General features: G+C 42.2%; 1 protein-coding gene across 1 annotated transcript in view; it reads right to left on the bottom strand.

Annotated features, from left to right (window-relative positions):
- Prune2 (prune homolog 2 with BCH domain) overlaps positions 1-23,943 on the bottom strand; it is a 271,505-nt gene that overhangs the window by 222,678 nt on the left and 24,884 nt on the right. The window lies entirely within an intron of this gene.

Raw genomic sequence — 23,943 nt, 5'->3', positions numbered from 1 at the left:
ACACACACACACACACACACACACACACACACACACACAATATAAGACCTCCTACAGATTAACTTCCTTTGAACTATATCTCTGAGGCGCTACTTGTTTAGTAAGAGGCCATCTCCCCATAGAAGACGTTTCTTAGTTTATGAAACAACATGACTTTTTTCTCATATCCTTCCCACACTATGTAATCAAACAAACTATCTGGAAAGCTTTATTTTCTCACAGTCTATCTTGGATGTCCAAGATGTTCTCCCTAAAATTTTCTATTATTTAGTAGATGAAACATTTTTCTCATTCAGAAAGATCAATGAGAGTTTCATCATTGGTCTAAAACTCCAAATTGTATCCAGTCGCTTTTGTTTTGGTTTATTTGTTTGTTTGTTTGTTTGTTTGAGACAGAGTTTCTCTGTGTAGCCCTGCCTGTCCTGGAACTCACTTTGTAGACAAGGCTGGCCTCGAAGTCAAAGATCTGCCTGCCTCTGCCTCCCAAGTGCTAATCCATGTCTTTTTTAAAGTGTGTACAGTTGCCTCTTTAGAAGAAAACACGTACTTTTTTGTTGTTTGTTTGTTGGGTTTGCTCAATAGTTATTTAAATTCTTTAATAGAAGGCTAACATTCCTTTAACACATTTAACAAGTCAAGTACTTCTGGAAAGCCCACAGGCAAATGCCTGACAGAGAAAATTATAAAAATAAATTAATACATTTTCTTTTGTTTCTCTTGAAAAGGGCCTCATGCAGCCCAGGCTGGCCTCAACCTCACTCTGCTGCTGATGCTTGAGAACCTCTGGTGTCCTTGTGTCTGCTTTCCAGGTGCTGGGATTACAGCATGCTCCACCACACTGGCTGTCAAACAGCATGTCTGCCGTATGGTAGCGGCAGCACACGTGTTTCCTTCCCTTGTTTTTCATCACTTAGTTTCACCTCCCTGTTTAAGACTGACTAGACCACCACATATTGTGAAACTGTTCTAAATGGCAGGGCTGCTCAACAGTAAACACTTAGGATTCCCTCATGTGAAGAAAAAAGTTAAAGCATACCAAATAACCTAGCAGGCCCCTTGTAAATAAACTTGACACTTGGTTACTATTTATGTAGAACTGGTGGTATTAAAATCAGAAGCAAGTTAAACAATGAGGATTTGGCCCAAATGCCAAGATGAAGTCATTTTTTTTTTTCATAATGCTATGTAGGGTTGCGTTCGCGCTAGTGTGAATGCGCTTTGAGTATATTTATCCCCACATCTACTCTCCTCCCCTTTTGTGTCCCAGTCCTTCCCAGCAGTCCCCTTTGTTTCCCCAGACAGCCTCTCTTCTACTTTCATGCCATCTGTACACATGCAACTTTGTGAATCAATAAATGATGAAGCAAATCTTGAAGGATGTTGGGCAGAGTCCATCACAGAGAAAAGTGGCAGAGGTGTTTTATATAAGCCATCCCCAGACAGTGATATTGCTAAGTTCAAACAGACTCATGGTTTCAATTTCCTTGATATTTATTTCTAATAAAACAACATACTTAAAGCATGATACAAACTGAAGATGATGGCAAGCCCCCTCCCCCACTGCCACCCAATCTTGCTCTCACACCCGCCCCTTGCCAGCTCCCTTCTCTAACCTCATAAGTGCACAGCTGGTTCATTGTACTGAACATCCTCTGAGGGGTTTACTTCAGACCTAGACAACAAATTATTCTAGGAGCACCTAAATAAATTTAGGGAAATAGAATTTCCAGTGCATTACAATACAGGCAAATGTATTAAGAAATCACATTCCTGTAAATGCTGCTCTTCCGAGACATTACCTCATTTCTCCCGTATTCTGTGAGATGGGCAGCATAAAGGTCTCCAACACTTTTTACAGGTCAGAGGAACCTGTGATGGGGTTAAGCTTGTTTTCAGAATCTAAAGCCTCACCCTGCGAGAGCTGACTCTCCCTCCCCATCTAACCTCTTCACAATGCCTTAATTAATGACTCTGTGCCCACTCCAGTGCACATGGCACTGAGGGAGAAAAGAGGGGCTAAGCATTCACACTAAATACAGAGATGCTGCCAACACTAGGAGCATCGGCACAACTGACTCACCTGCTCTCTTATCCAGGCTTTGTCACTCCCAGCATAGCAACTTTGTGCAACTTTGAACTTACACAAAAGAAGACATGCAGGACACGACAATACCTCTGAGTTGACGCATTTCCAGATATAACCCCAATTATTACTTTGGAAAAGAAAGGAGTAAATAAATGAGGATTGTGACTCCAGAGTATACTAGACCAGTTCTCACAAGCCAGGAACCTTCTACCGTAACCATGGTCTATTTCTTCTTCATTTAAAGAGACAAAGCACATATTATCTTAGCTCTCAGAACCAAGGCAGACTCCAGTGCAAAACCCCAAGGGCTCTTGATGCTGCTTGCCTCTTTTTTCATGCTTTCTCATTTCTCTTCTGGCTACTCTTCTCCACACATGTCACACTATTTCACTGTTGTGGTCTCTTCTGATACCATACGTACAGTGACTAATATTGTGGTGGGTTTGACCGGGTCTGGGGTCCCGTAAGAGAGAAATAAGCCCTCAGGCATGTGTAATTGGGAGTTTCTATTATTAATAGATTGGTTTAACTGAGGGCTGCACTGTTTCACAGTCTGGGGGTCCTAGACTGAATAGGGAGATGAGGTGAACCCCACCTTTTATCTCACTGTGCTTGAAGCTCACCTGGGATGACCAGCTGGCCTTCAAGCTCTGCCACTGTGGTTTCTTCACTGTGAAGGACTTTTATCTTAAACTGTGAACTAGAATAAGGCCTCCTTTCCTTGACTTGTATTTGTCGAGTATTCTGTCATAGCAGCAATTGAGGCAACTAATACAAGGCACGTCTACCAAGCCAGCTAATGCCACAGTGTCTAAGCTCCAACACTTTCTTCCCCCGCCACCCTTCAGTCAAGTGGAGAAGAGTCTCGGAAATAATGGTTCTTTGAGCTGAGTGTATTGGAGCTGATGAGCCTAGTAATAAGATAATGAAAACTGAGAACATGGCTGAAAGATTAGGAGGATGCTTAGGTGAATTTCTTTGAGAAAAAAAAAAATCTGATGTTTGAGTAAAGATTTGAACCAAGGGGGTGGAGCCTAAGGACATCACGGGACGTGGGAAGGATGTAGGCAAAGGTCCTGAGGTTGGGAAGGGCCCAACATACTCAGCAACTGACAAGCACACACACTCCTCAAACACGATTTTGTGAAGTCAGCAGTGCACTGGAGTCTGGCAAGTAAATGGCAGACACATTCAGCCTTAATGGCAGCACAGGCATAATGAGCACTGAGAAATCTCAGAGACAAAGGCTTACCGTTAATGCCCAAGCTTAGCACAGACAGAACGGTGGTAATCAGATAAAAGAGGTACTGGCAGCTTTACCATCTAAATGCACTTCCAAACAGATTGCTAGCACTTTCCCATAACGAATGCATAAAGAAAACATGGGACACACTAGCAGACAACGATTTGAATGTGCTTTCAGTTTCAAATTACAATTTTATATATGGAGAAAATGAGACTTCTCATTGAAGTTAACTTCCTAGCTCTTTTTAAAAGGCAACAAAATACCCGCATCATCAGATTCCACTGCCCAGCAGAAGTGTTAGGACCACGCACTTTTAAACCCACCCATGGGAAGCAGAGGAGCTGATCAGAGCCTTCCAATAGGATTAAATCAGTTTGTTCTAAATTTCTCCCTCTCAGAAATAAAGCTGCTTCTACCTGTAACTTTCTCAATCCAAAGTTCTGTAAGAAACCTTCCCATCAAAAGCCCTTGCTATACCACCAGAGCCCCTTCCCTGCCCTTTCTTTAAAATTTGTTTCAATAGTAATTCATTCAAATTATTTTCTTGGGCCAGAAAGACAGTTTAGCAGATGAAAGCGCCAGCTATGAAAGCCTGACAGTCTGAGTCTGAGGTCTTGAAATCTATGTATTAATTATTTTCCCCAAGATGAGATTTTTCTGTATACCCTTGGCTGTCCTGGAACTCTCTGTAGACCAGGCTAGCCTAAAACTCACAGAGATCCATCTGCCTCTGCCTCCCGAGTGCTGGGATTAAAGGCATGTGCCACCATGCCCAGTTTACAAATTAATGTTTTAAAAAAATCTTTTGATTAGAAATATATGACTTCAAAAGTCAGATGTGATAAGAATTAATAAGGCAAAGGTAAATACTGCTAACGTTCACTGTACACAATTTTAAAGTTTGTCTATGAATGTTTAAATTTCCACGTGGGGAACTTCTACTTATACTCTTTACGGATTTAATTTTTCCAACACCAAAATGATGTGTCTTCATCGTTTGTCTTGTCATTTACTTCAGATGGCATCTCACTACGTATTCTAGATGTCCTTCAGCTCAGGACCCTCCGGCCTCAACCTCCAAAGGGGCAGAGTTGTAAGTGTGCATAATAGTGCCCCGCTTTTCATTTTCACTCACTTTAAATAGCTGAATGGTGACAGGTGTGTGTGTGTGTGTGTAAAACAGAGCTCCTAGAAGCAGCATGGATGACTGTTTAGTCTCCGTGGGGGTTGGAGAGTTGCTTCAGTGACTAAGAGCACTGCTGCTCTTGTAAAAGGACCTGGGTCCAGTTCCTAGCCCCCAAACTGTGGCTGACAACCATTGGTCATTCTGGGGGATGTAATACCCTCTTCAGACCTCCAAGGGCGGCAGGCACACACATGGTACATCAGGCAAAACACTCATGCACGCACAATTAAAGTAAATCTATAAACAATTTTAACACTATATTGCTAAATAGGGCCTCTGACTCACTGGTTGTCTGGTCCAGATCCAAACAATGAGAAGGCTGGCATAGTGTCACCGACTTGTAATGCCATGAACTCGGGAGGCTGAGATAGGAGGATCACAACTTTGAAGCAACGATAAGTGTCATAATGAGATTCTGTCTATGATGGGTAACCATTGTCAACTTGACTAGATTTGGAGTTTCCATGGAAACACTTGTGGGTGTGTCTATGGGGTTATTCCCAGAAAAGTGTGAGTAAAGTACAAAGACTGACTGTGAATGTGGACAGCACCAACCCACAGGCCAGGGTCCTGGGCTGAATAAAGGGAGGAGACCTGAGCACCAGCGTTCATCCAGACTCTGAACACCGTGCGGTCAGCTACCGCACATTCCCGCTGTCACACCTTCTCTGTCATGGTGGACCATCCTCACACTGTCCATCATAGAAACCTTCCTTTCTTCTAATTGCTTCTGTTGGCTATTTTGTCACAGCAATGAAAAAGTAACTAACTCATTCTCTCAAAACAAAAAAAAAAAAAAAAAATCAATTTAAAATTTAAAAACAAGATTAAAAAGTAATAAATGACTAAGTGATCATAATTAGATTCTTCTTGGAGGTATACCTCAAGTTGTGGGTAAAAGCAAAAGCATTTACCAGAATCTGCAAATGTAGGACACGAGCATATCATATTCAATTTTCTCATAAATGCCGTAATTTAATTGGTGACCTAATTAGAAAAGGACAAAGGGCTTTTGGTGGTGAAGACTGAAAAGGATCATGAGGCAATAAAATTGCCTGATAGAACTGAAACAGTCAATTCAGATAAATACATGTTGCCCATAGCCTCTACCTTTGTCACTGCTAACCCCAAACTCTCAAGACTGACAAAACTGAACTAGAACGGCATGCTGAGTCCTTACAGGACCCAGCTAGGAAAAGACCAACCCGGGAGCACAAACTCCAGCAGCAGGGCTAGGTAACAGCTGGATGTGCCGCTGAACTGAGAGGCCTTGGGGGTTTTTATAAAGAAAATACTTGGAAAGAAGATACAAGCTGTTGACATTTATTGACTATAGATAAGAGAAGCAGGATGACGTGAAGCACCAATTATTTAGGAATAGAATCGTTTATAAGAAACGGTTGCATTTACAGTCCACAAAATTAAGGCTAACAACAGATGCTGTAGCCTTGCTGGTCAGCCATACTGGAATATGCGTTTGTTTGTTTGTTTTGTTTTTCTGTCTGACAAACATTCATGAGTGTGGAAACTGTTTTGTTGGTTTGTCTTGAAGTTGTTAACTCATTAACTTTCTCCCCTGTTCTCAGTACCCCTGTCCACCAAGTCCTCAGCAACTGAAGTGAATTTAGGACATATTAGAGCCTTTCTTTTATTGTCATCACTTGTCCCCCAACCAAACTCAGCATTTCTCTCCAGCTTCTTTTTGCCGTGCTGTAGGATACCTTCCTTTAACATCCTCTATTTGAGAAAAGAGAATCACTTTAAACCCATTCAGCTATGAACAGCTGGGGTCGGGGAGACCTGAGCCTCCTTGTTTTGATACATAAGAGGCCATTATGAGTAGGTGGTGCGGAGCCGATCCCAAATACTGCCTGAGACCTTAGATGAGTTGTGGGTCAGCAGCTCACTGGGGGGCCTTGGGTCTAACAACTGGGTATTGCACACTCAACCACTCCTCCCTTCTCAGGTGGCTCTACCTTTTTTCAACCTCTTTACTGCCAATCTTGAAAACAACATTCTCAGAGCAAGTGATCTCAAGTATCATTGTGTACACTTTTCTGCATAGTTCATTTTACTGAAAGTGTGTGTGTGTGTGTGTGTGTGTGTGTGTGTGTACATACATATATTGCTCAAGGTTGTTTTGGAAGCAGTACCACTGTTTTTCCTCTATAACTTGAACTTTGAAACAACAGGGTTGCACCTCCAAATCTTTACCTTCACTAAAGAGCCTCAGAGGGAATCATCTGACACAATGTGAGAGTCAAAAAAGTTATATTTTAAGTTTTAACTATTGCACCTAAGAGATCCATGAAACAAAAATGTCTCTCACTTCTAAGCCCCTTGCCTAAGGACAGATACTTCCTGAGGTGCCGGAGGCTATTGTTTGTGGGAGGGACCAGGACAGATGCTTTCACTCCTCTAACAAGTTTGTTTGATTCCACTGCACTGGATGTGCTTGTTCACATGTAGGCTGGAGGTAAGCGGGCAGGAAATAGATCGGGATGTATGTTTGCACTTGCTTGCATCTGATGGAAAATATGGAAGCCTTATGGGTTTGCCTTTAAAACCTTCTGCGAAATGTGACTTCTTGCCATTTTCTGGAAACCCCAGAATGGTCCTGGCCAGAGTTCACCATCCTGGTCAATATTTAATTAAAGCTTGCTTTAAATTTGTCTCAAAAATTGTGGAACTGGTCTTTCTCTTGAGATTCTCAGGTTTAACATTAGCTTTCTGGGTGGTCTTAAATTTTCAGCTGTCTGCTTTGGAAGTGCCTCTGTCTGTGATAAAGTATTTCTCATGTAAATATATAATGCATCCTGGAGTTTGTCGTCTGTGAATTTACAGGTCTTGGAAAATCTCAACTCCCCCTTTCAAGACACCAGGGCTGCCGTCTTTTTTATGGTGATAGAAGTCAACCAGGGTCCTTAATCTTACTCTCAGCTCTGACTTGTCTTGTGTCTCTTTTCTGGAAATCACACTCTTTGGGAGACAGCGGTTGGAAGAGTTTCTGCTACTAACCCATGCCTATCAAAGGCAATATAAGAGTTTTAAGGAATAAATGAAAACGAATGCCCCACACCTGACATGCACCCATCTCTCCTGAGGTTTACATAGCAATTCCTTATTTTAAAATTTGCAAAATAAGAAATCACAAAGGAGAAAAGCACTCAACTCCCAAATTCCATCCATTGCTATGAGCATTTAGTGTCCTCCTTGTAATCTTCCCTTCCACACTTCCATGAGTTCTCTTTCCTGCTATATGTAATGTTTGCATTCTGTCCCTTTAAAGTTAACACAGCTCTATTCTTTTAAAATTGTAGGATATAGGTGTTGCCATGGGCAGAATGCTTTGCATTTACTGCCTGTCTAGCCCTAGCTGCTACCCTACTACTTGAAGCATTGGATGGTTTTCTTTAATATGCATCTTCATAATTTACCTACTCAATCTTCCACTCTTAGAGATTCATTTCATTTAAAACATTGGAATCAAGTAAGCCTTCTGCAGTGGCTATTTGGGAAAGAATGTTTGTGTGTGTGTGTGTGTGTGTGTGTATGTGTGTGTGTGTGTGTGTGTGTGTGTGTGTGTGTGTGTGTGTGTGTGAATTCCTAATTATTTTAGGCTAAACTGCCAAGCTTTAAATTTCTAGGTCAAAGAATGTAGTGTTTCAACACTTGACAGAAAGGTTACACAGATTTTTCATTTCCACTTGCAGAAATGCCAAATTGTTAAATCCTCAAATGCATATTCAAGTATTATTATGTGAGTGGTTAAAATAACACCACAGTGTTGTTTGTTTACTTTTTTATAAATGTGCCACACAAATTCTTGATCCTTTTCACTTTATGAACCCTTAAAACATTGCCTGCACACTTTTCTGCTATTTATCCTACTTTCATTGATGAATAAACCATTAAAACTTTGACAGAGTGCACTTTGGTAATATCTGTAAGACTCTTTGTTCTCAGGCCCTGGGCATCTATGGAAGAACCTGTTCAGTAAATTGCATTAGGTAAACAGTGCACATGCATTATTTAATAGAGCATTATTGTTTCTAGTTCTAACAACCAGCCATGCTCTGTGCCCTATTTTCCCCAGTCCACTTACTCTGCTCTTAGACAATGTTGTAACAGCATGCTCCAGATTTGACTGGAGAACAGCATAGGTCTTCAAATTATTGAATGAAATGCTTGATATCACAATAGTAAAAAAAATATTCAATCTAATATGGTGAACATATCATTATTAAATGGTTTTAGATACAGAGAAATCTTGATATACAACAGTGCCAAAAGAGAATGATAAACAATAAACAGCATAGTGGAAGAGATTGTTTGCATATTTCGACCATCCAAAGAGCTTCTACATGCTGAGATTTTTTAAGAAGTCAAGCAATGCAAGGAAACAATAGGTAAAGGACATGTCTGGGTAACAGCAAAGAAATGCACATCTGATTACATAGTCAACCTCATTAGTAGTTATGGAAGTCAAGTAAGACCAAGATCAATGGTAAAGTGTCTCCTCTGCTCCATAATGTTTGGAAGAATTCAAGACTACTTCTCTTGAAGCAGGCTGGGAGCTACTGCCTCAAAAAGAAGCTGTAATAAGCTCTTTAAGATCATGTGGCCCCTGAGAATTGCAGAATGTATGTGAAATCAGTTTAGAAAAGGGAGCATTTAATTGCTTTGGACCAAGTACAACTTCAGAAAGAATTGCTAACCTCAACACTTAGTTCTACCAAAGTTTAGAGTTAGAAGAAGCTTTAGGATCCACCAGGTTGGACTCCTTTAATGTTTTCCCGTGTAAGACTGTCAGTGTACCACTGCATAAAGGAAGAAATAACACAAATTTAGGGTGATTGTAGCCTGTTAAGTGTTCTGACTTTAGACGTGTCTTAAATGTGCCTTACGATGCTACTTAAATGCTTCACAAATATATGTATTGAAAGAATGACTAATAGACATCCGGTTGCTTTGATTTGTGTGGCTTTGGATTTGACATGGCCAAGGCAATGAGGGAATGAAGAAAGAATAGGCCCATAGACACACATACAGCAAAGCTGGGATGGGGCGGGCTATGGCCCCTGCTGGAGATGCACCAAAGGCCCAGAACCTTGCTGCACTTCTTATACACCCCTGAGCAAGGAGGCAGGCTTATTGTACACAGCTGGACAAGGAGGTGGCTTAACTACTCTCTGTAGGAGATCTCTCTAGGGGAGCAGTTTCAGGTTGTAGTCATCTAGGAGGAGGAAGCTGTGGTTGATAGTTCCCACATACACTACTGTTACCTACTTTGACTAGCTTTGTCATTCCAGGGGTCTGAGGCACTGGGGCCCTTGGCATGGCTGTGCTCATGTCACAATGCACAGTCAACTTAGAACTTTGTCTGCTCCCCACACCCAGTGTCAAGTCCTTCTGTAGTTCTAGTTTAAATGATTCAAGACCCAAAGAGTCTCTATTGTCATCACAGCAAGGGATCCTGGGATTTATCCCCTCAGGCCAGGACTTTACACATGGTGGTGACATCTAAGGAGTTATAGATCTTCGTATGGTGCATTTGATGAGATTTTACAGTTAGTTAAACATTGATTCTCTTCGTTAGCAAAATGTAGGAAATGTATTGCAAAACTCAAATGACTTCTTTCTGGCAATAATAAGACTTTTTAAAAGTGAAAATTTCAAATTTAGACATATCCACACGACTATTGGTGGTTGTTGAAGCGAGAAGATCTACATATGGCAAACTCCCACTCCTCTATGCTAGTCTATGTTTAAGAAGTTAAGGGGGAAAGTATCCAACCTTGTAACTGCAAAGTAAAGAGGTTGAAAGGAAAGGAAAACCTGGCTACGGGTACTAGAGGCCCCGTGTTCATCCCCGGCAACACGAAAGGGAAAGAAGAGTGAAAGTGTGGTTCATGAATGTTTTCATTTTTCTTTAATGAATTCTCTTTACAAAAATGTCTCCTGCCATTTTACATCAAGTTTCCAGAAGTATCTTTTCTAAGCTTGGGTCCAGATCATGATCTCCAAGCATGTCACCTCTCCTGTGACCTGCACTACATGGCACAGGTTACAGCAGTTGCTTTAATTATTTCTGTTCTTTGGCTTGGAAAGGCTGGAGCTAATTAGTCAGGTCTTGTCCTCCCCTCCCCAACACCCCCATGAGCAAGTGGAGACATGCTCAGAAGGCTTCTCCCAGAAGTTTTGCTTTCTGCACTCAGCTTTGATTGTCATAGGAAGATCTATTGCTTTAATACACGAGAGTGTATGTCTGTATCTGGAACAGACATCAGCCTGTGACACCACACACCTGGCGCATCAGAAATCCACTCAAACATGACAGTAATGAACAGACATGGGGCTAGAAGCAGGCGGGAGAAGAAGCCGTTCCCGAGCACGGCGCGCTCCAGCAGGTTCCCAGGGAAATGTGCAAGAGATGTGCAGGGGAATTGCTGTACTTTGCAAAGATGACAGTTTTTAATGGTGCCATTATTTATTACACTGTGTGTTTTTCAGTGACAGAAGGACTCTCACCTTTCAGGTGACCTCAGTATATGTATCTTTTTGCAAGCCAAAACAAAATAAAACAAAAACCTAAACAGTACCTAACACAATATGCAGTAAATGTTTATTACAATTCATGTTTTATAATACTGAACATTGTAGGGGGCTATAGATGTAAACGAAGACAGATACAGAAGTGTGTGTGTGTGTGTGTGTGTGTGTGTGTGTGTGTGTGTGTGTGTAAGTTCTGTATTATCCCATGGATGATATTTTATTTATTCCTTTAGTTTGGTGATGGGGTGGTTTGGTTACTTGGTTTTTGAAGTAGGATCTTATGTGTCCTGGGACGGCACCAACTCATTTTGTATCTGAAGGTGACCTTGAACTCCTCAGCTTCCTGTCTCCACCTCCTGACTGCTGGTATTACAGGCATGCACCACCATACCTAGCCTATGTGGTGCTTACTGCCTATCAAACCCTGGGATTCATTCATGCCAGGCAAGCACTCTACATCTGAGTTACATCCCCAGAGCCCCCACTAATACCTGAAAGCATAAGTGTGTTAGTATTAACTGGGTGCCACATTCTGGTAGAGATTCCACCAGAGTCTCAAGTCTGCTACGTATCAGACTCTTCCCACCAAGACACAAGACTTTACAGTTGTCCGAACATGTTCTCTTTGTCTGCTGTTGTCCATTGAGAAAACCATCTGGAGTCTGCAAACCGGGGCCCATAATTGGCATGTTTTAGATGTATTCATACTTTCTAATTATGTCAGGGGATGGGTGCATGCATGTGAGCGCTGGTGTCCTTGAAGCCAGAGGTAACAACTCCTTGGTGCTGGAGGTACAAATATTTGTAAGCTGCACAGAGTGACTGCTGGAACAGAACTCAGGTCCTCTCCAAGAGCAGTGACTGCTTTTAACCACCATGTCATCTCTCCAGTCTTCCGCAGCTGGCGTTTTAATGATAACTATTTGAATTTACTTTTGTAGGTTTAATGCAATAATTAACAGATTAGAGAGAATGCCTTTAAGATCTAGCTACCCCAGCATGTTTTTCTGTCTTGCTGTTAAAAAACAAAACCAAGAACAAGAACAAAAAACAAAAACAAAAACAACAACAACAACAAAACCCCAATCACCTAAGAGGAAAGAGAAAAAGAAAAAGTGTATAATAGGGAATTTTTTCTTCATTGGACCTTCAATAAAAAGACATATTTAGAAATTTTAAAATGAGAAAGATTTTAAAATGTCATGGAAACTTCAAATCTTTCTTCACCTTAAGCCTTGTAAAACAGATGATAATCAGTTTCTGAGTTGTCTTACTCATCTTGTACAATAAATCTTCATTCATTTGGTCTAGTAGCTACTCTTAAAAGTGAAAAACATAAAACTCTGAATTAAAGACTTAGAGTCACCTACCCATTTCGCTTAGTTTCTTAAAGTTGTGGCATCTGCTCTGAAGATTCCAACGTGGGGGACCCTCATCAAGGGAACACTTCCCTTTGCAGCTTGTGCAGAGGCAAAGTCCGTTGCCAAGTGCAGATGAACAGCAGTGTAGGGAAGCCTGTCAGTTCCACTCTGAATAAGAGTTGGAGAGCACAGTTGGAGGGCTTGGAGGAGTGCTGACATTGTAGTGGTCCCTGGTTTGATTTAGAGAGCACTGTTTATCCTTGGGACCAGGTCAAAGCCCCAAGATCCTCTCCAAAGCTGCTTTTCTTGCTTTGTTTGATTGGCTGTTTGTTTTTTAGAAGCCAATGACAACTAAAATAGTATAGATTGCATTGAGTATAAGTTTTCATCAAAAAGAAGAACACAGGGCTGCAATTACATCTCAGTAGTAGGGTATTTGCCTGGTAATCACATGGCCCAAAGCCAAAAACCAAAGAAAACAACCAAACAAGCCAGCAAAAACTGAAGAGCCAGACTCCGAAATATTTGTTTGTAATGAGAAATGGCTTTTTAATTTAATAATGACTTAGTTCACCCTTCTGAGTAGAAAGAGTAGAAATGGGGAGCTGACGCTTTAAACAAACAAAACAGACAGCAATCCTTTGTGGGTGGTTTATATGAGTAGGAGTTGGGAGAACAGCTTGGTGCTTCTGTGTGACTAGCAAATTCCAGTGAACACTAACTGAAGAGAGAAATACAGCCGTGAGAGCAAGCGTACCCACTCTCACACAACTCCAGGGGGCGCCATTCACACAGGATGTGATGAAGTCATTAGTTAGAGCCTAGTCCAATATGGCATGTGCTAATAAAGGGGAAATTTGAACACAGCCATTAACAGAAGGAAGACACAGGAAGAAGCCATCTCAAGCCAGGGAATGCTGAGCCCACCATCTGTTAGGTGAGGGGCCTGGAGTCATTCCTTCTCAGCACCTCCAGGGGAAACGATGGCCCAGGCTGTGCATACTCAACTTTATCCTTCCGAGCTATGAGACAACACATTTCTGTCGTGAAGCCACCCAGGTTTTGGCAGTTTGTTATAGCAGTCTTGAGATTTAGAATGCGAAAGCAGAGGTCCGTCACATATCCATGGCGCAATTCTTTCCATTTTTGTGTATGCTTTAAATTTCCAAAATAAAAGTTTTTAAAAGGAGCTTTACGCACAATGAGTAATTCAGCTGTACTCAGCCATGCTCCTCCTGAGAAAAACACCCATGGACAAAAGTCCCTCTAATATCCAAAATACAGCTGGTCCCATCTCCAGTATCTGAGTCTAATGTCATATCTGTAATTCCTTTCCGAGGAATCGCTGGTAAATATCCCAAACAAGGCACCAGAAAGCTCTACTGTGCCTGCGGGCTCTTTTGGGTTCCCAGGGCGAACCCGCCTCTCTCAAGCATAATTGAATGCAGCCTCACGGTGCGTCAGAAACCCACACAGGAGACAAGACAGAGAGAAGGGGATCTTTTGGCACAGACCCACGACAAATTCTTTTGAATTCGTTCTCTACCCAAACATGAATGGCCTTCTGTATGGGCCATATTGGTGGCATTCAACAGCCAGTAGGCAGGTTATGAAGAAACATATCATGAAGTGGATTCAATAGCCCAATAATCACATCTAAAGGCCAAGGGAACCCGGGCCACCCCAAATACGGAATCGAGTGATAACAAAAGGAGGCAGCATTTTGAAACCATATGCTTGTAAGTGTTATTCTGCGGGGAACCAATTAAAACTATGGGGTACTTAGAACACAGACATATGGAACAAAGCAGGGCAGCTTATCTTGTCACTTCAGTGCTGGCTCAGTACATCTATTAGTGAGATATTATACCAAATCATTAGTACAAATAAATGCCATCTTAATTATCAACACCAAAAGACAATGGCAGCCTCTGCTTGGGTGGTAATGTTATTACTCTTAAATGAAGGGGAGTCTACAGTCTCCAAAGAGTCACATGAAACTCCGGTCATGTTAAATTTCAAACGTATAATTATTAAGACAAATATTTGATCGGGCTAGGTATCTGTTTTCTCTGCTGACGCAACAGAAAAATAACAATAATAATATTTTATAAAGTTCACAGGGTTCCCAGTGAAACCACTTAAAAAGTGCACAAGGAGAAAGCACACAGGGATGTGCGGTTGCCTGAGTGGGTCAAGAGAACTACTTGCCACTGGGCAGGAGATATGCAGGTCATCCCAAAGAAGCAATCAGAAGGCTGATTTTTTACAGTCATGGAGTCAAAAATCTAGACAGAGTATTACTAAGTTTCCCTGGCATTAGAAAATTAATAAACCAGAAAAGTTAAAATAATCTGGGATCTGCCGGGCATGGTGGCATACGCACTTAATCTCAGCACTTGGGAGGCAGGCAGATCTCTGTGAGTTCGAGGCCAGCCTGGTCTGCAAAGCAAGTCCAGGACAGCCAAGGCTACACGGAGAAACCGTGTCTTGAAAAGCAGCAAAACAAAACAAAACAAAAATCTGGAATCCATTCATAGATCAGCCTATAATAGGTAGAGGACAGTCAACATTTCCGATTCCTAGAGCTTCATTTGCCACTATCAGTCAGTTTAGAGTTAACATTCGAGGGACCCAGACACATAAATTCTAATAAGATGGCCTAAATATAATTAAAATAATGCTAGAAATGGAAGCCTCAAGCAATACCCTGGGAAATACATGAAACACTAAAAGAGATGAACATTTTTCATCTCTTACAAATAAGTACAATTGGCTAATAAGCATCATGTGAAAAATGGTCAATACTCTTAGCCATCAGTCAAGTGCAGATCAAAAACACTGCACGTTCATTTAACTCCAGTCCAAACATCTGTGGGGGAAAAAAAATCAACTAGAGCTGGTGAAGGTGGGGCGAAAAGAAAACCCTTAGAACCTTGATGATGAGGATGTAAATTAGCGCAGACACTGTGTCAATACAGCAGTTCATCCAAAAACTAAAACTAGGGCTACGATATGGTCCAGCCGTAGCAGTGCTAGGTGCATATGGAAAGAAATCTAAGTCTGCAGAGCACAGAGGTAGCCTGCACATCCATCCTACTGCTGCACTGTTCACAATAGCCAAGCTACAGAATGAACCATACTGCCCATCAACAGATGAATGGACAAAGAAAACGAGACTATATAAAGAACAAAATGATTATATCCTATGTAGACAATAGACAACAGGCCCTGGAGAACATCATGTTAGGAAACAAAACAAGACTCAGAAAGGCAAATGTCTTCTCTAGACTTAGAAGTATAAAAGCAGGAGGGGATGTCTATTGAGCATGAGGAAGGGACCAGCAGGGGGCACAAGTGAGGGTCAGACAGGTCATGGAAAGGTGAATTAAGATCAAAAGGGGTTCTGCTTGATCAAAGGCACCAACCAAGGACAAAACATGCAACCATCATCAAACCCCTACCCAGATCTAACCAAGGGACAGAACATTCTCCACAGTTAAGTGGAGACTGGGGACTGACTTTCACAGGATCTCTGGTGCCCCATATTTGGCCATGTCCCTTTGTTGGGGAGGCCCAATGGCACTCGGAGGAAGGATAGCGGACTACCAAAAAGAGACTTGATACCCTAGCACCATATTCAGGGGGAGGAGGTCCCCCTTGGTCACAGTCATAGGGAAGGGGGGTTGGGGTGAAAGTGGGAGGGAGGGAGGAATGGGAGGATGTATGGGATGGGATAGAAAATGAGATGTAATGTGAATTATTTTATCTTTCAATAAAAATGTGTTAAAAAAAAAAAAACCAAAGTTTGTGACACACATACATGAGAATGCCGTTAGGAACTCAGTATTTTGTGCTGGCAATATATGCTAACAATAAAGAAGAGATTAGAGAAAAGAGAAAGGTCTTGCAGCTGAAGGAGTTTACACATTGTCACTGATGAGATCAGAAAGAAGGCCAAGGCAGTACCATGGCTGTGGGGAGCCGTATTAATAGTAATGAGCGTCAAACATCAGTATCAAATTTTAATACAGTATCTTTGTATCCGTGCAGCCCACTGTTTTTCCAATGCCTCCCCTGCAATGGTCTGTTTAATTCCTATGCTTCTTGGGACTCCCAGTATGTCTCAGGCATACAGACAAGCCTTGGTGTGTTCTACATTGGCCCACATTTTAGTCTTCAAGTCATCTTTCTACCATGAGTTCCTTCTGCTTTCCCGGCCTATGATTCTTTTGCAGGTTTAGACCCAGGGCCTCCTCCCTGCTGGGGTAGGTAGGTACCTTGTGCCCCCTTTTCTGTGTAGGCTTTCTAACCACCACTGTTTCTCAGTGTTCTCCAGTTCTGGAGGTTCCTGAACCATAAAGAGACATCATCATACCTACCAGGTGGGGTTTGTCTTTTAGACACCTGTGGGAGTCCAAGGCTTTGATGCCCTGTGCACATAGTGGATAATAACTCACTGTAGAAGTAAATGAATGGAGATCGAAGCCTAGGAGCTTCCCCCATCACTCAAGAAATACTATCTCTGACCTTCTCTCTTTCCTACCTCTAATAAACTTGAGAGAACATCAGCATCACAGGGTACACATGAGGCACAAAGATGCTGTCATTAGCAGCCCTGGCCCTTTTCTGCTACTTCTGAAGAGACAGACCCAGGGTCAGGCCCAGGAGCCTCTGTGTTGAACATCTGCCTCCCCAGGTAAATGAAGCACACCAAATTGTAAGAATGACGCCTCTCATTTGCTGATGGTAGAAAAACCTGTTTCCCAATGAGCAGAAGAAAACATTCCATAAGCTTGCTTGCAAAACCTGTCTCCAGAGCACTGATGCAGTCTAACGCAGAGGGACACTCCTGAGTTTTAGAAGAGTACAAACTGAATGGGAAAGTAAAAATAAAAAAAAATATATAATGACTACTTAGAACTCAAAACCTCTGTAGCTTTGACTGCAAGGAAGTACAGGGAACTGTGACAGAGACTTGGATACTGCACGGAGCAGTGTGCTATGCCAGGGAATGTAAAGGCATCTCATGTCATGACCCAAGCTGCATGGGGACCCTCCTGACCACAACTCAGCCGCCCTGTGGGGCTCTTTCCCATGACTCCTCCACAGCAAGTCACAGAAGACACAGATTCTGCATGGAAATCAGTTCAATGTTAAATGCCTTCCCTTTCCCGCGGTTCATTCTTCGAGCTGAGCTACACAGCCACACCTATGGCAGTGCTGTGCAGTAGCGGGAGCGTGGCCCAGCACCTGCCCGGCATTTTTAGCGGATTTGACAGAGATAGTCAGCTTGTGGCAATCATTCTAACTCCTCTGTCTCAACATTTGCCGCTACCCCAGCGTGCCACTTCATATACTGGTTTTTAAAATAACCACCGGCTCTTGCAAGTGTCTTAAACCCAAGAGGAGATTTTATATATAATTACCCCGATGCCTGCCATCTCCAGAATCGCAGTGCACAGTGACTCTGGAGAAGTACTAATGAGATGGAAGTACATGGACTGCTTTTAGGCATGGAATTTAATACAGGCTGACACGTTTGAAAGAAAGTTGTCTCCTCAGGATGCCATCAGACACAGAAAGCTTGCTGGAAAGGAGGCTGGAGACATAGGGTACTGAGCCCAACTCACTACTAACTAGCTATGAGACCTTGATCTAGACACTCCTGTACCCTCAGCCTCAGCCCTGGAATCTCTGAAATAATGCGCTGAACCTGCGGCTCACTAGGATCATGTTCATTCTAATGTTCTAGAAACTGGCAAACAACTTGGATGTAGAGGATGGATCTCAGGAGGAAGCACAGGAGGCCCAGCCATTTGTTTTTGTTTGTTTGTTTATCAAGGGATGCCCTTTTGAGGGGACGATTCCAGGCGTTGGTATGCTCAGTAATCTGATGTGACCTATTAGAACTCTCTTTAGCCATACCACAGCCATCTGCCTCGGCTGTTGGATCCATCCTAAGATCTTTCTGCTCAATGTTTAAGAAACATTAGAATGCCAAAACAGAGTATGAGGGAACGAAAAATCTGCCATTTGAAAAAAGAACGGTTTCTTAGGGTTATAAATAATGCATAGTTCAAGTGATTTTTTTTTTTTGGGTAGGAACAAGCAACCGTTACCTTTTATAATATCATTTCCAGCCTCTGGGGTTTGGAGAGAAAATCTCTCTAATGGATACACTTGCCAGGAACAAACAACAAAATCTATTTAGGTGCAGTGTTAGATACACTGTGACCCTTAGAGAAGACATAGAATCTGGGCTCTCGGGAAGCGGGGTTTAGCCATGATGGTGCTATTGACAGATACTGGGGCTCACCAGGCTGTTCAGCAGAGAGCTGGGCAGCAACAGCCACATCAACAAAATACTCTAAGTCCTGATGATTTCTGAGAATGCAGGGGCTGCAAAAACGAGGCCTGCACTGTGGTCAATCTGATGGTCCTTGAGGCCACTGGAGAATCAAGATATTGGTGACTCTGAATGGAAATTAAAAAAAATACATACTGGCTTCAAGGACATGGCAGCAAGTTAGAGAACCAGGTGTTCTCTTGAAAGTCATCTTAAAGGAAGGGCAAGTGAAGAGTGTAGTCATAAGGTGCACAAGTGAGTCACACACTCATGGGTGAGAATTCTCTAGAAAAGAGCAGGGAGTCATGAGCCAGCAGGTGACCCATACTTTTATTTTCGAAAGAATGATGGTCCTCTTGACCTTCATTTTTCTCATTCATAGTCAAGTTTCTAGCTATATAATGAAGCTCTTTAGAAAGGCCTACAACTAGCCTGGGAGCCTCAGAGTTCTTAAGTAACTAAAATTCTGTTGGTTGTCTTCTAAGAGATGCCAAGGAGCCCACTCACTTTGAACAGTTGTAAGAAGTGTGATGAGGATTTCTGATGAAGAGCCAAGTTGGAAGTGATCTTCGTCTCATTGCTGTTCCATCTTCTACCACAGCCACCATAGACACTCACTACCCATCATCCCTCTTGGTCCCCAAATCCTATTACCACCACCACCACCACAAACATCCACTACCCATCACCCCCTCATCGGCCCTACCTCTTACCACAGACATCATCTTTCATGGGCTCACTCCCTACAAAAACCACAACCATCAAACCTCAGTACCAGCTTCGAAGGGGACAAAGCTTATTTCAGGCAAGAGCCTTGTCATATGGGTTTTTATCCTTTATGACCTACAAAAATCTGAAACAGAAAAACATTTGGTCCTCTGAGTTTCCTCAGTTTTGTGCAGTTTTCACCAGAATATACAATTTCTCAAGCCCTCTCTTTAAATTATATAAAAACAAAAGCGACTACCCATACAGATTAGCTCCTATCACCCACAAGAAATCTCAGTTACATAGAATGACTGTATGCACTATATATCAATTAAGTATATATATTAAAATTGGGGCTGGACAATTTGGTGGACACGGGTTCCGGTCCCAGCACCACACAGTGGCTCACAACTGAAGGGACTCTGGCCAGCCCAATCATGTCAAATACGACTCTGGCAGGTCTTGCCCTTCTCCCTCTGCCTTGCTAAAAACCATTAGATTACATTTCTAAAGCTAGCCCCTGAGGTCTATAAGCTTATTTGTCCACTTCCTCCTCCTGAGACTGACTACCAGGGTCCAGCTACCAAAGTGTTGAAGTCCATCAATGAAAAGCCTTCTTTGGCTCATCTAATTAACATACCCAATTAAAATTAAACACCTCATCCTAACACTTGTTAGGGTTTCCACCTGTACCTTTATACATTGCCAGTTTCTTATGTGCCATGTCTGTCTCTTCTCTATCCAGAGGCAGTTCTTTGTCCCTTTTTGGGACAAATATCTTCACCACCACCACCACCACCCTATCTTCCCCTCTTTCCCCTTTTGTTCCCCCTCCATTTTCCTTTCCCATTCTTTCTCATCCTCTATCTCCTTTGTCTCTTATTTCCTGCCTTTGTTCCTCGAGTCAAATAACTCTCCTTTGTGCTGAGAACCCAGTCTAGGGGGTTCTGAGTCTATACTGATTCCTTCAACAACCATCCAAAACTCTAGATATAGGGGACCCAGAACCCTCTTCTGAACCTCAGAGGCACCAGGCATGCATGTGGTCAACACACAGGCATGTTGGCCAAGTGTTCATATACATAAAATAACATAAATAAACCTTAAAGCATATACATTGAAATAAAGAAAAGTTATGTCCGTATATAAAATTAGGAATTATGAAATGCAACACTTTAACTTTCCACTTGGAGGAATTAATGGGAATTTGCATTAGAATAGCTCCCTGTAGGACAGTAAGCAATCCACAGCTTTTGTATTGGCTGACCCTCAAATGTTGAAAGGTGAGCAGAGGGGCTGTGTATAGAAGAATTCTTCCAAAATACAGCTGGTATCTAAGCAAATACTCTGAAAAGCAACATGTGAACACATCACAGGGCCTCTTAGATCTTGGTTTATGTGTATAAATCACTATATTTTGAGAAAAGGGGAAGGAATAAAGATGGAAGGGATAGAGAAAGGAAGAAGGAGACAGAGACAGACACTGAGGGTGCACATCCTAGGAACACATGCTGGGGCTGCACCACCATTCTGTTACAGCATAAAAAATGTCTACATCAAAAATTTAGCTGTACCACATTCAACAACACCTGACAAATGCTTGCAGAACGTAAGTATGTCAGAAACCAATTTAGAAGGTGTTAGAACAGACAAAACAGTGATGGCATAGAATAAACAGGGTTTGTTTGTGTGTGTGTGTGTGTGTGTGTGTGTGTGTGTGTGTGTCTGACATAGAAAAATTGTAGTTTACAACAAAAATTAGTAGTGTTTAAAATGTGTGTGTGTGTGTGCACAGAGCAATGGTGGTGCATGCCTTTAATGCCAGCACTCAGAAAGCAGAGGCAGGTGGATCTCTGTGAGTTAAAGGGCAACCTGGTCTACAGAATGAGTTCTGGGGCAGCCAGGGATACACAAAGAAATCTTGTCTCAAAAAACAAACAAACAAAAAAAGGTGTGTATGGTGGTGGTGGTGGTGGGGTGTGTGTGTGTGTGTGTGTGTGTGTGTGTGTGTGTGTGTGTGTGTGTGTGTGTGTGTGTGCGTGTGTGCTCGCACAAGCTTCTGAGACTCTGTGTTAAGAAGAAGACAATAGTTTCAGTGCAGTAGCCAAAGAAGAAAAGTATGGGACGAAATCACAGCTTGTTTTCAGATATTCCACACAAGGGTACAGCAAAACCCAAGGGGCTACATCTAAGAGAAGATACAGAAAAGCCCTTATAGAGGACCTCATGTTCATATCCACCCAGAAGATTGCTCAATCTCTCAACAAAAATAGCCTAACGTTTAAAAGCCACATAGGACCTGAGTACACACAACTTAGAAGTCTGATACTTCTCTGTGAACAATCACAGAGCCCTTCCTTCACTATCTACAAAGACCAGGGGCCTCTGACACACGTCAGCAAGTCCACAAAGCCATATCTATCTTCATGCTAATTAGAAAATGTCATTTACAGGATATGTGGACCAGCCGCTTTTTGCTGATAGGCACCAGTGCAGATGCTGTGCTAGGCAACACTGCCAGGGTTTAGCAATAATCATAGCGTCTCTTTGCCACCAGGGACACCTACCTTCGTAGCCATGCCTCCACAGGACCAGAGTGCCAGTTCACTTGACAATGTTCTCAATGAAATGGTGAAAATATAGGCATTTAGTTAAGTCTCCCACCTCAAGTACATTTATATTTCTTTTTCTCCATTGTTAAAATGGAAAAAATGAACACAACATTTCCTTTGTGCTCTGAAAACCAGTGGTTTCTAAAAGGCAATTGAATGATCATTTGAGTTGTAACCTGAACCAGCTATTCTCGCTGAATGTTTTTTTTTCTTATTTTTAATTTATATATTCACTTTACATCCCGATCATAGCCCCCTCCCTCATCTCCTCCCAGTCCCTCCTTCTCACCCTCTCCTCCATCCCCTGTCCTTAGAAAAGAGGAGCCCACCCTCTTCTCACATCAAGTCACATCAGGACTGAGCTCAACCTCATCCACTGACGCCAGGCAAGGTAGCCCTGTTAGGGGGACGTGATCAAAAGCAGGCAATAGAGTCCATGTCATAGACAGCACCAGCTAAACTTAGTAGAGGACCTACATGAAGCTAAAACTACCATCGGTTACATATGTGTACGGGGCCTAGGTCCTTCCCATGCATGCTCTTTGGTTGATTCTTCTGTCTGTAAGCCCTCAATGGGCACAGTTTAGTTGACTCTGCTGATCTTCTTGCCGTGGTCCTGTCCCCTTCAGGTCCTTCTATCCATCCCTCCCGCTCTTCCACAGAACTCCCTGAGTGCTGCTGTGAGTCTCAGCATTTGATTCAATCGACTGCTGGGTGGGGCCTCTCAGAGGATGGTTAAATTAGACTCCTGCCTGGGAAACATAGACCCTGGCATTTTGGAGTCTGCAGCAGGGTCTCTCCCTCATTCTGCAGTCGCTGAGGTCCTGATACCTAGACACCGTGCTTGCTGGGCACAGCCATCTTTGATCTTTCTCCCTAAATGTTTTTACTTCTGAAGATAGGGATTCTTTTTTGTTTAAAACAAAATGTATAATTTAATATGTAATGAGCTTATGCTATTTTTAATGGATTAATGAGTACTTAATTTGTTTCAGTTCAATATGAAATTGGCAAATGTTGACTAATAAAAATATATACTCAGAAGGTATTGATAATTCTGACTAAATTTTTCTTGTCTGCTCAAAATTTTATTTATTTATTTTTATTTGTATGTGCATTGGTGCTTTGCCTGTATGTATGCCTCTGTGAGAGTATCAGGTCCTTTGGAACTGGAGTTACAGACAGTTGTGAGCTGTCATGTGGGTGGTTTGAATTGAACTTTGATCCTCTAGAAGATTAGACAGTGCTCTTAACTGCTGAGTCATCTCTCCAGCCCTAATAATTCTGATGACTTTTTAAGAGTGTAAGAGGATCCTGAGACTAAAAAGGTTAAGAAGCACTCTAACAATAAAATGACTAAAACAACAAACCAAAACAAACCCACAAACCCCCCAAAGAGAATAGTGCGCTTGCATGTGTAAAACGTATGTGTGCACATGGATTTTTTTTTCTTTGACAGTGTTTCTTTATATAGGCCTGGCTGTGCTGGAACTCATTCTGCAGACCAGGCTGGGTTCAAACTCAAAGATCCACCAGCTTCTACCTCGTAAGTGTCGGGAGCAGAGGCATGCACCACCACTGCCAGGCTTAGCCACATTTTTGAAAATGACTTGTTTTATTTTATTTGTGTGTGTATGTGTGTTCTGTCTTCTTGTGACTGTGTACCACATGTGTTTCTGCTGCACAGAGAAGCCAGAAGAAGACATCAGATCATCCTGGAACTGAAATTACAGATGGTTGTGAGGTGCTGGGAGTAATCCCTGAGTCTTCTGGACGGGCAGAAAACACCTTTAACTGCTGAGCCTTATCTCCAGCTCCCTCAGACACATTTAAAAAAAAA

The sequence above is a fragment of the Acomys russatus genome, chromosome 5 (genome assembly GCF_903995435.1).
Source record: "Acomys russatus chromosome 5, mAcoRus1.1, whole genome shotgun sequence".
NCBI classification, from domain to species: domain Eukaryota; kingdom Metazoa; phylum Chordata; class Mammalia; order Rodentia; family Muridae; genus Acomys; species Acomys russatus.
Note: the sequence above shows the minus strand (reverse complement) of the source record. Positions and strands in the feature narration are given on the sequence as shown.